Consider the following 14,411-nt stretch of genomic DNA (forward strand, 5'->3'; position numbering starts at 1 on the left):
AACCCAACGCTTATTTTGCTTTTCCCTCCTGACGCCAGCGATGAATTGCTGGGTTCAGAAGGAGGATTGAACTTGCCACCGATGGTGTCAGATGTTGTCCCACCTGGGACGCAGCAAGGTGGTTCACAGGAGAGTGGCCGTTGACCGTGTCTTCATGGTGCCAGCATGCTTTCACACACTGGACTGCCTTCTGGAAAGCAGCCTGTGCCTGTGGGTTGCTTTCTGGGGCAGGGACTCGCTTTGCATAGTTTCCCCCGGCTCCCAAATCATGGGGCCGTGCGATGTTGTAGCTTCACGTATATGATATGAGCAGTGGTTTTTCTGGTTAACAGTGGACCCCCTAGCCTGGCGTGGGGCAGAAAGTGAAAAAGGGCAGTGTCTGGCTGCTTTTATAGCCAAAGGCACCAGGCCAGGTTTGACCTCACTCCTTTGGTTCTATGTGTCAGCCAAATGGGTCTGGCTAAAACATTTAGTCTCCATATACACAATAAACAATCTTGAACCAGAGTCAGGAAAAAGTATAAATAAGCCTAATAACTCTTTCAGGGGAAATGGCACCAAGCACCAAGCACAGTGTAAGTAGACGATGCTGGAATAAGAAATTAATATGACGAGGCGAGGAAGGGAATACTTTCTACCAAATGACTTTAGATACAGTTTCATTGTATTTTCCTTATGTACCTCTATTCCATTTCCCTGTATTTTCTGATGTGATGAAATTCGTTCTTCTGATTGATACACTAATATTACCTCTATGATTGAGTTTTCCAGATCTCAGACAAAGGATTGGACTGACTTCATATGAAAACAATTCATGCAATGTTTGGAAATGTGACAGTTTTGATGCTTTTGGCTGCAAATAAGAGAGTATCTGTCAAAACTAGTTCAAATGATTCAGATTTATTAACAAAAATGAAAAAGCAACATGTCCAGAGATTAGCAGTTCTGGGTTAGATAAGCAACTCATCAATGTCAAAGTTTAAGATCAATACTTGGGGAATATCCTTTTTCTTCCTTCCATGTTTTCAAGATGGACATTACCATTCCAAACATCATGTTTTCCTAGAATGATATCTAAAACACAACATCAGAGCTTTGTTGAAAGACCTAAAAGACTTCCTGTTATATCTAATTCTCTATAGCTGGGCCATATGCAAAATAAAAACAAATTTCCATGACTAACTTTGACCCACTGTATTAATTTCCTAGCGCTACCATAACAAAGTACCACAGACTGGCTAACGTACCCAACAGGAATTTATTTTCTCATGGTTCTGGAGGCTAGATATCTACGATCAGTGTCAGCAGGGATGTTTTTGTCTGAAGTTTTTCTTCTTGGTTTATAAATGACTTTCTTCTACCTGTGTCTTCACACGGTCATTTCTCTATGTGTATTTATGTGTTCATCTCCTCTTCTCCTAAGGACATCAGTCATAATGGATTAGGGACCATCCTAATGACTTCATTTTTTTTTTAAAAAGATTTATTTATTTATTTGGCAGAGATCATAAGTAGGCAGAGAGGCAGGCAGAGAGAGAGAGAGGAGGAAGCAGGCACCCCGCTGAGCAGAGAGCCCGATGCGGGGCTCGATCCCAGGACCCTGGGATCATGACCTGAGCTGAAGGCAGGGGCTTTAACCCACTGAGCCACCCAGGCGCCCCCTAATGACTTCATTTTAACTGGATTACCTCTTTAAAGATTCTCTCTCCGAATGTAGATACAGTCTGGGTTAACATGGATTAGGAATTCAATATAGTCTGAGTTCTGGGGGAATACCACTCAGCCCATAGTACCCATCATGACTAGTTCTTCTGAATTTGGCACATTACTGTTCAGGAAATATTGAGGTTTGGTTACTAAGAAAGAAGGAAGAATGTCATAGATATCCTTACTTATTAGCATCATTATTTTTTTATGTAATTATTGTTGCAATACCTTCCTTTCCCGAAAAAAGAACCAATTTTGAAGAGGCCAATGTTAGGAATGATTCAGAGGAACCCAAGATCAGGATAACTGAGCACCTCTGTCTCTAGCTGTCCCTTGACACAGGGCTAGCCAGTATTTACTGAGCACATACACTTTAGTACCCCCTGCATGGTAAGGGAAATAAATGGGTTTCCTTAACAAATGGTACAAGGGTTTTTCTTAAGGAAGAAAATATCTTGGGCTCCAAAAATTCTTGACAAGCTGCTTAGTAAGAAAGTGAGAAATTCTGAGCTACCAAGAACCAAGGCGACAAAAGAGAAGGCTAAACTCCTTTCAATAAATGATGAACAGGGATTTGGGAATTGGGGGAGAGTGGTCAGGAGGTAAGAGGAAAAAGACAGAATGTTAGAAGGTAGCACAAAGCCTGAAGACCTCAGGAGAAAAGTGGCAGTGATAATACCCATTTGTGGGTGAAGCAAAGACTTCCTAGAAAAAAGAAGTCTGGTGTTCAGCTTGAACATATTTTTGTTGGTGTGTTGTAGTCCTTTCCTTGGCCATCTTTCTCTGATCATCAGTAAAACCAACTAAGCACACACCTATCTCACAAAAGTAGAGCTTTAGGAAAGGGGCTGGGTTGCAGCACTGAAAATGTCATGAACAGATTTGGCAGATGATTCACACATGGAACTGATTCAGCCAAAGCAGGACTTCAGAAGCAGGTATCCTTGAGCTTGAATCAATTTCTACTTCTACCACCAAGCACGAACAAAAATCTGGGGAAACAGTTTTGATTCTTACAGACACTGAAAAGGACATGAGAGTAAGTATATGTTTAACTCAGTCTTATCTACACTTTGAGGGGCAGACTGATCTCACCCAGATTTCATGGAGGTTATATATGTATCATAATTCATTACTTTTTAGAAACAGCAGTCCAACCTTATGCTGGATTATGAGTGATTTAAAAATGTTTCTCCACATATTATTTTTTATTTTCTAAGGTTTCTATTTTTAATCACATTTGATTATAATAATGTGGGAAAACCAACATGAACTTTTAAAAAACATTTTATTTATCACATTAAATTGGCATGGAGTTGTAAGAACTAACACAGAGAGATCATGTGTACCCTTTGCCCATACAATATCACAAATGGAATATTGACTTGCATATATCAAGATACAGAACATTCCATCACCACAGGGGTCCCTCTTGATCCTCCTTTAGCTATGCCCACACCTCTCCTGCCCCATCCCCTCCTTAATCTGTGGCAGCCACTAATTCTGGAGATAGTTCTCTGTTTCTAAAATTTGATCTTTGAAGAATGTTATATAAATGGAAGCACACAGTGTGTAAGTAGCTTTTTGGGAATTTTTTTTTCATTTAGCATAATTTCCTAAGGAGTCATCCAGGTCATTGTATGTATCAACGGTATTTTTTTCTTTTCATTACTGAGTAATATTCTATGGTATACATGAACCAAACTTTGTTTAATTATTTACCTATTGGAAGATATCCTGGTTGTTTCCAGGAATGGGATATCGCAAGTAGAGGTACTTATTGTGAACTGAATTGTGTATCCCCAGAATTTCTGTGTTGAAGTACTAGCTCTCAGGACCTCAGAATATGACTATATTTAGAGATTGGGTCTTTACAGGGGTAGTCAAGTTTAAAATGAGGTCATTAAGATGGGCCCTGTTTCAGGGTGACTGGAGTTCTTGTGAAAGCAGAAATTTGGAGGCAGGCATGCACAGAGGGGGAACGCCATGTGAAAATGAAGTCAGAGATTGGGGCGAGGTTTCAGCAAGTCAAGGAGGACCAAGAATTGCACACAACTACCAGAAGCCAGGCAAGAGGCGTGGAACAAAGTCTCTCTTACAGCCCTCAGAAGGAAACAATCTTCTAACACTTCGATCTTGGACTTCTGGCCTCCCAAACTGTAAGACAAACAATTTCTCTTGTTAAAGCCACCCAGTTTGTGGTGCTTTGTTAGTGCAGCCCTAGCAAACTAATACAGTGTCATAAACATTTGTATATAAGGTTTTGAATGATTACAAGTCTTCATTTCTTTGGGATGAATGCCCAGGAGTACAATTGCTGGTTCATATGGTAATTACATGTTTCTTTCTTTCTTTCTTTCTTTCTTTCTTTCTTTCTTTCTTTCTTTCTTTCTTTCTTTCTTCTTTTTTAAAGATTCTATTTATTTTATTTGAGTCACACAGAGAAAGAAAGAAAGAGAGAGAGAGAGATAGGGCACACACACAAGTGGGGTGGAGGGGTGCAGAGCAAGAGGAAGAAACAGATTCCCCACTGAGTTGGAAGCCTGATGGGGGACTCCATCCCAGGACCCTGAGATCATGACCTGACCCATAGACAGAGAATTAAGCAAACTAGACACCTTGGTGCCCCAACATGTTTCATTTTTAAAGAAATAGTCAAACTATTTCCCAAAGTGTCTGTACCATTTTGTATCCCAGCAATGTGTGAGTGATCCAGTTTCTCTGAATCCTCTCCAGCATATGGTGTTGTCACTATTTTTTTTTTAAATTTTTATTTCAGCCATTCTGATAGGCATGTAGTGATATCTCATTATGGTATGAATTTGCATTTTTCTAATGCAAATGAGGGTGGACATCTTCAATTGCTTGGTTGGTTGTTTTTACTGTTGAGTTTTGAGAGTTTTTATATATTCTAGGTAATAGTCATTTGTTGTGTATGTGGTTTGTGAAGATATTCTTCCAGGCTACTGCTTGTTCTCTCATCCCCTAATAGAATCTCTTTACATCAAAATTTAACTTTGAGGAAGTGCATTTTATGATTTGTTTCCTGTTATGGATCATGCTTTAGCATCAATAAGAATTCTCGCTTATCCCAGGATACCAAAGACTTTTTCCTATTTTTAAAAGTTTGGTAGTTTTCTATTTTCCATTTCAGTCCATGATCCATTTGAGTTGATTTTTGTTTAAGATGTGGGGATTAAAAAGAAGCTTATTTTTATTTCTAAAAATTTTTTGGTTTGTACATGTCTAATTAGCCCAGCACCATTTGTTTAAAAGGACGGCCTTCTCCCATTGAATTGTTTCCGCACCCAAGTCAAAAATCAGTTGGGAATATTTTTGTGAATCTATTTCTTAGTTATTTATCCGGCTTTACTGATCTATGTGTCTGTTCTTCCATAAATATCAAATTGTATCGATTAGTGTAGGTACGATTAAGCTATATATCAGGTACAGTGATTTCTACCACTCTATTATTCTTTTCTCCTCTATTGTTATCTTTAATTAGTGCATTTGCACCCTTTACGTTTTTTTATAATTATTGATATCTTAGAGTTACATTTGCAATTTTATTTTTTGCTTTGCTTTTATTCTGGTGTTTTTGTTTGTTTGTTTGTTTCTGTTTTCTTTTTTTCCTCTTGTTCTCTGGGTTAATTGAACTTTCTGTAGAATTCCATTATCATTTTTCTATAGTATTTTTTAAAAAAATCTTATCTCTTTCTATAGTTGTTTTAGTGGTTGCTCTACATTTTACATTATATATACATAACATCACTCTTCACTGGTGTCATTTTACCAATCTGAATGAAATATATAAATTTTATCTGTCTTTGTATTTTTTAACCTTCCCCAATTTAAAATATAGCTTTCCTAAATATTTTCTCTTAGATCCATATGCACTTAGATCCATATCAAACAACATTATAACTTTTGCTTCAATTGTGCAAAATAATTTAGAAAACTCAAGAGAAGGAAAGTCTATTTTTATTGGTACATATTTTTGCTTACCAGATACTTTCTTCTAAGATTTTTTCTTTTATCACTTTTTTCTCTGTTCAGAGGACTCCCTTAGCCATTTTGTTGTGGTAGGTTTTCTGATGACAAATTCTTTTATTTTCCTGTTTCTGAAAAATGCCTTGATTTTCCTTTCCCTGCTGAAAGATATTTTCACTGGATGTAGGATTCTGGGTTGATACTTCTTTCATTAAAGTAATTGAAAAATGTGCATTTTTCTTCTATCCACTGTATTTCTACTGGGAAATCCAACTGAAGTTTGATTGGTGTTTTTCATATAAGTGTGGCTTTATTTTTATTTTTTTTCTGCTTTAATATTTTTTTCTTTGTCTTTTGTTTTTAAGACTTTGATATGTCTTGGTATGAATTTCTTTGGGGGTTTATCTCTTTGGGATTTTCTCAGCTTCTTGAATCTGGAGGTTTATGTGTTGTTTTTGGGTTTGTTAATTTTGGGGAGACAAATTCGGGAAAATTTCAGGCACTATTTCTTCAAATAATTTTTTATTCCTATCCTTTCCTTTTCTTCCAGAACTCCAAAGACACAAACGTTATATCTTTTTTTATATTCCCACAGTCCTTGAGGTTTTGCTCATTTTTTCTCAGTCTGTTTTCCTCTGTCGTTTGGGTTGGGTAATTTCTATTGTCCTTAACATTCACTAATTAATCTGTCTCCTCCATCTTACCTTTGAATCCATGCATTGTGTTTTTTGAAGCTAAGTCATTGTATTTTTTAGTTCTACAATTTCAACTTGGTTCTTTTTTGGATTTTCTATTCCTCACTGAGAGCTTCTGTGAAGAATCTTTGGCACCTGTTTCATCTGTGTGCATAATTGCTCATTAAAGCCTTTTTATGATAGCTGCTTTACAGTATTTGTCAGGTCATTCTAACATTACTGTCATCTCAGTCTTGGCAACGATGATTGTCTTCTTTCATTCAATTTGAGGTCTTCTGGTATTTGGCACGATTTTTTAAATTAAAACCTGGATATTTTGGGTCTATGTTATGAAAAATCAGATTTTATTAAAACCCTTCATTTAAGCTTACTTTCTCTGAATCCATTTTGACAGGGGTTGGGGCGAGAAGGCAGGGTGTTGTTACTGTTATGTAGTGGTTATGTAGTAATTACTGTTACATAGTGGTTACTGTTATGTAGTAGGTTCCCAACTTGACCTCCATTGACACACAACAGGTGGCTCTTCATTAGGTAGAATTGAAAATTTCAGTTTTCTTTTCTATTTTTCTTTTTTTAAAATTTTTATCCAGTTTCTTTCAACCATTTGAGAGTAAGTTGCAAAACATGACAACTTCAGTGTGTTAAAACCAATATTCTTTAAAATAACCTTGGTACAATTATCCAAGTTAGGAAATTAACATTGATATATTATTTGATCTTATAATTAATTACCAACTGTCCTGCTTGTTCTTTGTAGCATAAGAAAAAAATAATCTTAGATATTTTATGGGGGAAGTATGACTTCTCATGTTAGACCCTGAGATTTCCTGTTTTATTTCATTGGGCAATAAATTCCCTGGTTCTCTTTCTTTTTTTGTTATTTTTCTTCATCAAATTCACCCTGACTTTTGATCTTTGAAGGTACCTTATAGTCAATCAGTCTATAATCTCTTTACTTGTATCTCACTAGATCTCTACTTGTACCAGCATTTGTTAGGGAAGGAAAACAGTCATTCTAAGTAATACAGGAACAATATTTTTATATAGAATATAAAATATATAGAATATTGAATTCTATGTAGGATATAGAATATATGAGATACTGAATTCTATAAAGAATAGATAATACTATCTTAATATAGGAATTAAGGATTAACTGAGATAGGAAAGATTAAGAAGGGTAGAATCAAAATATCAGAGAAACAGCTTGAAATTATAGTAAGTGGTTAACAAAATTTTCACCAGGAAATTGCTGCAATTCTTGAGTCTCAGAAAATTCTTAATCAACTATCTTGGTTAATAACCTACTCTTGGCCACCCATTTGGCCGCCTTTATCTTCCAAATCACTTATGCCTACCAAAATGTCTTGTGAGTTTTTTTATTGGTAAATACTAATGTATATTCACATTAAAAAGGGGGGATTCCAGAAAATATAGTCAAATGACTTCTGATTTATCTAAGTCTCCTGATGAGTGAATGGTGTCCTGTAATACGAGAGGTAATGGATGGGAAAACATCCAGCTGCCTCAGGCAATCTGTCTTTCTGGAAAATTACTCAAATAGAAATACATTGCTAAATTCTGCCACTGGACCCATGTCAGAGATAATTGGTTCTCCTTTTCCCATCATAATATTGAACTTGTTTTTGTTATCCTCACTTTCCCCAACTGATTCACCTTGAAATATTATCTGAAAAAGATATCTATAGTATTCTCTAATCTACATGCTTCATTTCTTTTAGGAATTGTTTTTTTCCCCCCATTCAAACCAACTGGTTTTAATTGGGACTACCATGACTTTCCATGACCTTGATTCCATTCTTGGTCATATTTTATTGGTCCAAAAATGGCATATTACTCAAGTTGGAATAATCAGTGTTTTGTTTCCTGGAAACAGTTTATTGGTCTGAGTATAGGTCCCTGATCAGATGAGATAATCAGAATTACTTCTAAATTTTTTTGAAATGTAATTGAGAGAAAGTATTAGTTGTTGTCTTCTGGTTGGAACTTCAAGAAATTTGGCAGCTCAGTTTCCTCTTCTTTGGAACACCCCATTTGCAATGAAAGAAAAGAACTGTGACACATAGAGAAAAAGAGCAAAAAAGAAAAAGACACAGAAAAAGAAGGGTGTGGTCATGTTCAATTCCCTGATTCTAGTTGTTACAAAGTTGAGCTTCATCTCTCCTCTTCTCATCACTTGCTTACTCAAATCTTGTTTAGTTTTTGGGAACCAATTACCTTCCACTTTCTTTTTTATTAAACTGGTTCAAACCAGGTTTCTGTCACTTGGACATATGTATTGTCAGATCACTGGACCAACTGCAATCTAACTCACATTTTTAAAGCTTCCCAAACCACTTATTTTGAAGAGTGGTCATTTGTCCACTCACAAACATTGACTCTACTTTTTTCTGATGTAATCTTTCAACAATCAAAGTTTATTATTTTTGGTTTGAGTGTTACTGTTCTATGTTGTGGACACTATATATATGCCTTTACATATCTTGTTCAGTTTAAATTTCCTAACAACCAAACTGGTAAAGATTTTTGTTCATATTTTAAATATGAAAAAAATAATGGAAGCTTTAGATCATTTGAGTAATGTTTCATAGGTTATCCAAAGAGTAAGTGAAATCTTAGTTCAGGGATTCAGCTTTCATATAGAGTACTTTTGTGTGATTTGGAAAGAGGTACCCTGCTGTTGGGCACAGCTCTGAACCAAGATGCACAGCTTGGTGAACAAAGTGTGAATTAGATTTCAGACTTCACTTGTCCTTACCTCATGTTTGCCCTTGTGCAGTGAAAAACCTTGGTAGTCATTATATGGTACCTGAGAGAGTTCATGTCTTAGAAAGAATTGGACTTTTGGCATTAAGTTCGTTACTTTTTTTTTCTTTTTCATTTGGCCTTGCAGCATTTATTTTTCATTTCCACAAATGGCTTAATTTTATGAGACAGCTAGAACAAATGAAGACTACATCAGTCACTATAGACTAAGATGTGCAATGGTAACAACTCCAACATCTTAGCAATTTAGCATAACAAAATTTTACCTAGTGCTCAAATTCTACTGAAAGTTTCTCCAGGGCATCTGCCCACGATGTGCTAACTCGGTATCTTAGGCTGCTTAGATCTTATGGTACTTCCATATGGATACATACTTCTATAATTCTTATGGCAAAGGAAAAGCCAAGCTATGGTTTCAAGCATCTGCAAGTAAATTACTTCCACATGGAAACTGCACTTGTCACTTCATGGTCAAATCAAATCACATGGCTATGCTGAAGTTCAAGAGGAAGATTCGTACAGTCTTCTGTGTACTCAGAAGTAAAGGATACCTAGATATCAGTGAATGATAGTGATGGTTACATGTGAACTTACAGTTGGAGTTAACGATGATTCAGGCAGCTAAGTATGATGCCCATAGTCTTGGAACAGAACACTGTTAGTACTAAGGAAAACATTCTCTCTCTCTCTGTCTCTCTGCTCTGCCATTACTTTGATCACTAGGCTTGGGAAAGTCAAACATAAATAATGCTATTTCTTTCTATTTTGCCTGACATTGTAGATGACTTGCTTCTGTATAACACTTCTTCTGAGTTAGAGAATCTAGTGTTGAAGCTAATGATAGAGTATTATTTATGCAGCCTGTCACAAAGGGTTGTTGTAAACCTCACACCAAATAATGCTTACAAAAACTGGGTACACTTTAGTATCTTATGTTGTTATCATTTTTCTTTGGATCTCTACCAGAAGCATCTCTGATGATTTTTCAGAGGGAAGGTGAGTGGATGAATCATTAGAGGGCATAAACCCCCATTTTCAAACAGTCTAAAGGCCTTCTTGCCAACTGACTCCCATGAAAATCTATTTATTTAGTAAAAGACCGAGTTTAGTGTGGCAGGGTAGGGTGGGCTTGGGGTATAAAGCGAGGGTGATCAGAACAAGGCAGTGATAAGGATGTGGCTTAGATGGAAAAATAAAGCATCCTATACTATAAATGTGAGCTTGCTGAGATCTGCTCTGTGATTCTCTCTAATAACGGAGTTGAGAGGTGTTAATGAGCATGACACAGGGCACACAGCCATCAAGTGAATTAGTCATAGCTTGATTCTTTTATGTGCCTTGTCTAATGGCAAACATTACCCAGCAATCACAGCAGCAGCACTCTCAGATAGAGCAGAAGGTGTGGAAGGGAGTAATGAGGCTGCCTAAATACTGTTTTACAGAGCCCTGCACCAATTCACAACAGATAATAGAACTCAAAGCCAGACAGATAATAGAAGCGACAGCCATTTATTGCTAAGAGACTGTCTGAATATGTGTGCGTAAAGCAGCCCACTCCAAGTTCTTTAATCACATTTCCTGAGAAAAAGTGGCAAAGAGGAAAGCCACGTGGCAGGCTACTTCCATTAGTGTATTCTAAATGAGTATAAAGAAGAGGAAGTAGTAGATATGAAGACAAGAATACTGACAGAGACTGCAGATCAGAAACAGAACCTGGCTGTTTGACTCCAGTAAATTGGGACATGTTCTCCTTGTGGGTAGGGCGAGGTATTGGGAAAAAAAAAAAAATCTCATCCTAGAGTTATTTGATATTCAAGATTGTTAAAAGAATCTTAGTTTACAATTCTTCTTTGATTTCTGAAAGATAAGATGGCTCACCCAGACCCCATTTTTACATGACCAGACTTTAGAACTTTTTCTGTATTGTGGATAGTGAACTGGGACAAAAGTATTTGGTAAAGGCCTAGGGAATGGAATATAAAATTTTCCATGAGTTTTTGTAAGCACAGACATCTCTTACCTTATTTCTTATCTTTGGCCAAAAGGTCCCCAAATGGAAGCTTATATGATGCTTCCTAATATAAAGTAAAATTCAGGAACTTTGTTTTTCATATTTCTTCCCACTTAATCTGGCAATCATATTTTCTCTTCTGGTGCAATATTTTAAGAGGGACATTAACCAGATGAAGTGCATCCAAAAGAAGGTATCCAACTTGTCACTGGAATGTAAAACCGTATGATTTAAAAATGGTTGGAGGACGTGGAGAAGGATTCTGCATGGGGAGGATTGGGAGTAGGTATCTTGACCCCAGTATTCAAATAGCTGATTACTTTCCTGTGAAAGAAGAATTCTGTAGGACTTTAGGGAGTAGAGAAGGATGAATACAGCAAAGTTAGAGTACACTGACCTTAACCTGATTATAGGGAATGATTTGGCAATGATTACAGCTGTCCAGGAATTGAATGAACTGTCTGGAAGGAATAGCGAGCTCCCATCAGTGAAGACGTTTGAGCAGGAGCCACGTAACCACTTGTGAGGGATATTATAGAGAAAAATTAAACTGGAGAATGGTCCTAATTGATGTAAAGTCCACTTCAACCCAGAGGGACTGTGGTATTCCTTTTGTTTTTAGTCTCCTCTGGGGAGTCCTTGATGCATGTAACCAGGAGCCCAGGAGATGAGCAAGGATGGAAAAATGGAAACTTTTTTTTTTTTTAAAGATTTTATTTATTCATTTGACAGACAGAGATCACGAGTAGGCAGAGAGGCAGGCAGAGAGAGAGAGGAGGAAGCAGGCTCCCCTCTGAGCAGAGAGCCCCATGCGGGGCTCGATCTCAGGATCCTGGGATCATGACCTGAACTGAAGGCAGAGGCTTTAACCCACTGAGCCACCCAGGTCCCCCGGAAAAATAGAAACTTTAAGGCCATGCCTAAAATAGTTTTTCTTCTCTTCTGAAGTCAGAAAGACTTCTGTGTTTATATTATTATGATTATAAAAGCAGGGTTTATTTTTGAAATAAATAGTAATCATGCTTGTTTTTCTTTTAGTACAATTCTTTGTTTTTCTCAAAGTTAATAATTGCCTTATTTATTAATTTTCTTCACTTTCAAGTATACATAGATAATTAATCTCCATATGATCTAATAGTTTTATAAAATATTCTGCATTATTATTTTATACACAAATGTACTAGGTGATTTATCAGGTCCACATGTAACAATTTAGCACCCAACACTGTTAGCTGCTATCCAAATCCATTCTCCTTTTCTCTCTCTCTCTCTTTTTAAAAATATTTTATTTATTTATTTGGGAGAGAGAGTGGAGAAGCAGGCTCCTCACTGAGCAGGGAGACTGATGTGGGGCTCCATCCCAGGACCCTAGGAGCATGACCTGAGTCAAAGACAGATGCTTAACCAGCTGAGCCACCCAGATGTCCCTCTCCTTTTCTTTTTAATGGAAGCCTAATAATTATTTAGTGCAGCAATATGTAGAACTTTAAAAGAAATTATTTACTAATCTCTCTTACAGGAAATATCATCCGTAAGATACTCATAGGGTCCATAATATACTTCTCTTTTTCTTTAGTCTCCTTCTCCCCCCTTCTTTCTTTTTTTCTTTTCTTCCTTCCTTCCTTCTTTCTTTCTTCCTTCCTTCCTTCCTTTCTTTCTTTCTTTCTTTCTTTCTTTCTTTCTTTCTTTCTTTCTTCCTGAATATGTTGATTTTATGCAAAAAAATGGAGCGGGTTTATATTACATGAGGCAACCATGAGAATAAAATATATATGGAGCGAAGACTAGAGACTTGGGTGTTAATGGCCTTACAAAACTCAGTCCAGGACTTTTTATCTTCAGATATCTGGTTAAATGTGGAGGAAAAGAATTACGGGATTCAATCACTTTGATCAGGTTTCTAAGATATTTAGCTAGATATAATCCGAACTAATATCAATGGCATTTTGCATCAGTGAGTCTTTCAGTAAATAATGTTGGAACAAGTACCTAGTTATTTGGGGGGAAAAAATGAAGTAGAGTCTTCGCTTTTTAAAAGATAATTTTATTTTTAATTTATTATCTAATTATTTGAGAGAGAGAGAGAGAATGAATGCATGGGGGTAGAATCTTCAGACACCCTAGTGAACACAGATCCTGTTGGAGGGCTGAGATCATGACCAGAATGAAAATGAAGAGTCGGACACTTAACTGACAGAGCCACCCCGGGGCCCCTTTACTTCCTTATCATACCAAAATTAGTCTTGGATGGAATAGCAGTATAAACTGAAATAAATAATGACTAAGCTTAATCATACAAAATTTAAATTTTCTACATAGATGCTCAAATAAGACAAATAATTAATTAGCAGGAAAATTGTTGCTACACTTAACTATAAAGCTAAACTCCTTTCTATATAAAGAGTGCTATAGTAAAAACAAAATTTCAGTAATAGAAAGACTGGCAAAGGAAACAGACAATTCTAAGAAAAAAAGAAAGATATTTGAGAAAAGTCTCTCACAAAACAGACTGAATAAATAAATAAAATAACAAATAAAAAGGAGCTTGAAAAAAAGAGACATATTGGAAGAAACCAATTAAAATATTATAAATAATTTCCTCAGAGAGATAAGGGAAAATAGAACACCCTGGAAATAACAAAAAGAAGTCTCATACATTTAAAGAAAAGAAAAAAAAAAACAAATAGAAATACCAGAGAACAAAACAAAGCTTTTGAGAAATTTTAAAAATATGGTAATAAAAAAATAAAAACAAAAAATATGGTGATAAAAATGACTGAAAAATAGTTGGGAAATAAAGTTAAAGAAATAGACAGGTAATTAGAATGAAAATACAAAAGATGGTTAATAGAAAAATACAAAACTGAAAAACTAAACCATAAACTCCAACCTTTACCTAATAGAAGCTAGTAGAAAGAAAGACCAGAGTGAACAGTGGAGGAGAAACTGTCTAAGTCACAATTTTGTTAAATCTTCTCAGTCCAAAAGATGTGACACTTAAGATTGAAAGTGTACATGGGTTGCCTGTCATTAGAGATGAATCTGTCCCATACAAGGGATCAGAAATCAAAATGGCATATGCATCTATTCGAATCTACTTCCTATTTCTTTATATATTTTGCTCTGGAAAATGTGTTGAAATTCATCAAATACATTTTCTAGTGAAACTTATTCCTAAACTATGAGAAGGTGGTCTTGTTGATATCTTTTAGTTATGGGCA

The 14,411-nt window shown here is 36.1% G+C and overlaps 1 long non-coding RNA gene across 1 annotated transcript in view; it reads left to right on the forward strand.

Annotated features, from left to right (window-relative positions):
* Nucleotides 1–3,785: 3,785 nt before the first annotated feature.
* LOC309846163 overlaps nt 3,786–14,411 on the forward strand; it is an 80,001-nt gene continuing 69,375 nt past the window's right edge. The window contains exon 1 of the long non-coding RNA XR_014301754.1: nt 3,786–3,866. This is a non-coding gene — a long non-coding RNA (uncharacterized lncRNA). The remainder of the gene's footprint in view (nt 3,867–14,411) is intronic.

The sequence above is a fragment of the Mustela nivalis genome (assembly GCF_964662115.1).
Source record: "Mustela nivalis genome assembly, chromosome: 1".
Classification (NCBI taxonomy): domain Eukaryota; kingdom Metazoa; phylum Chordata; class Mammalia; order Carnivora; family Mustelidae; genus Mustela; species Mustela nivalis.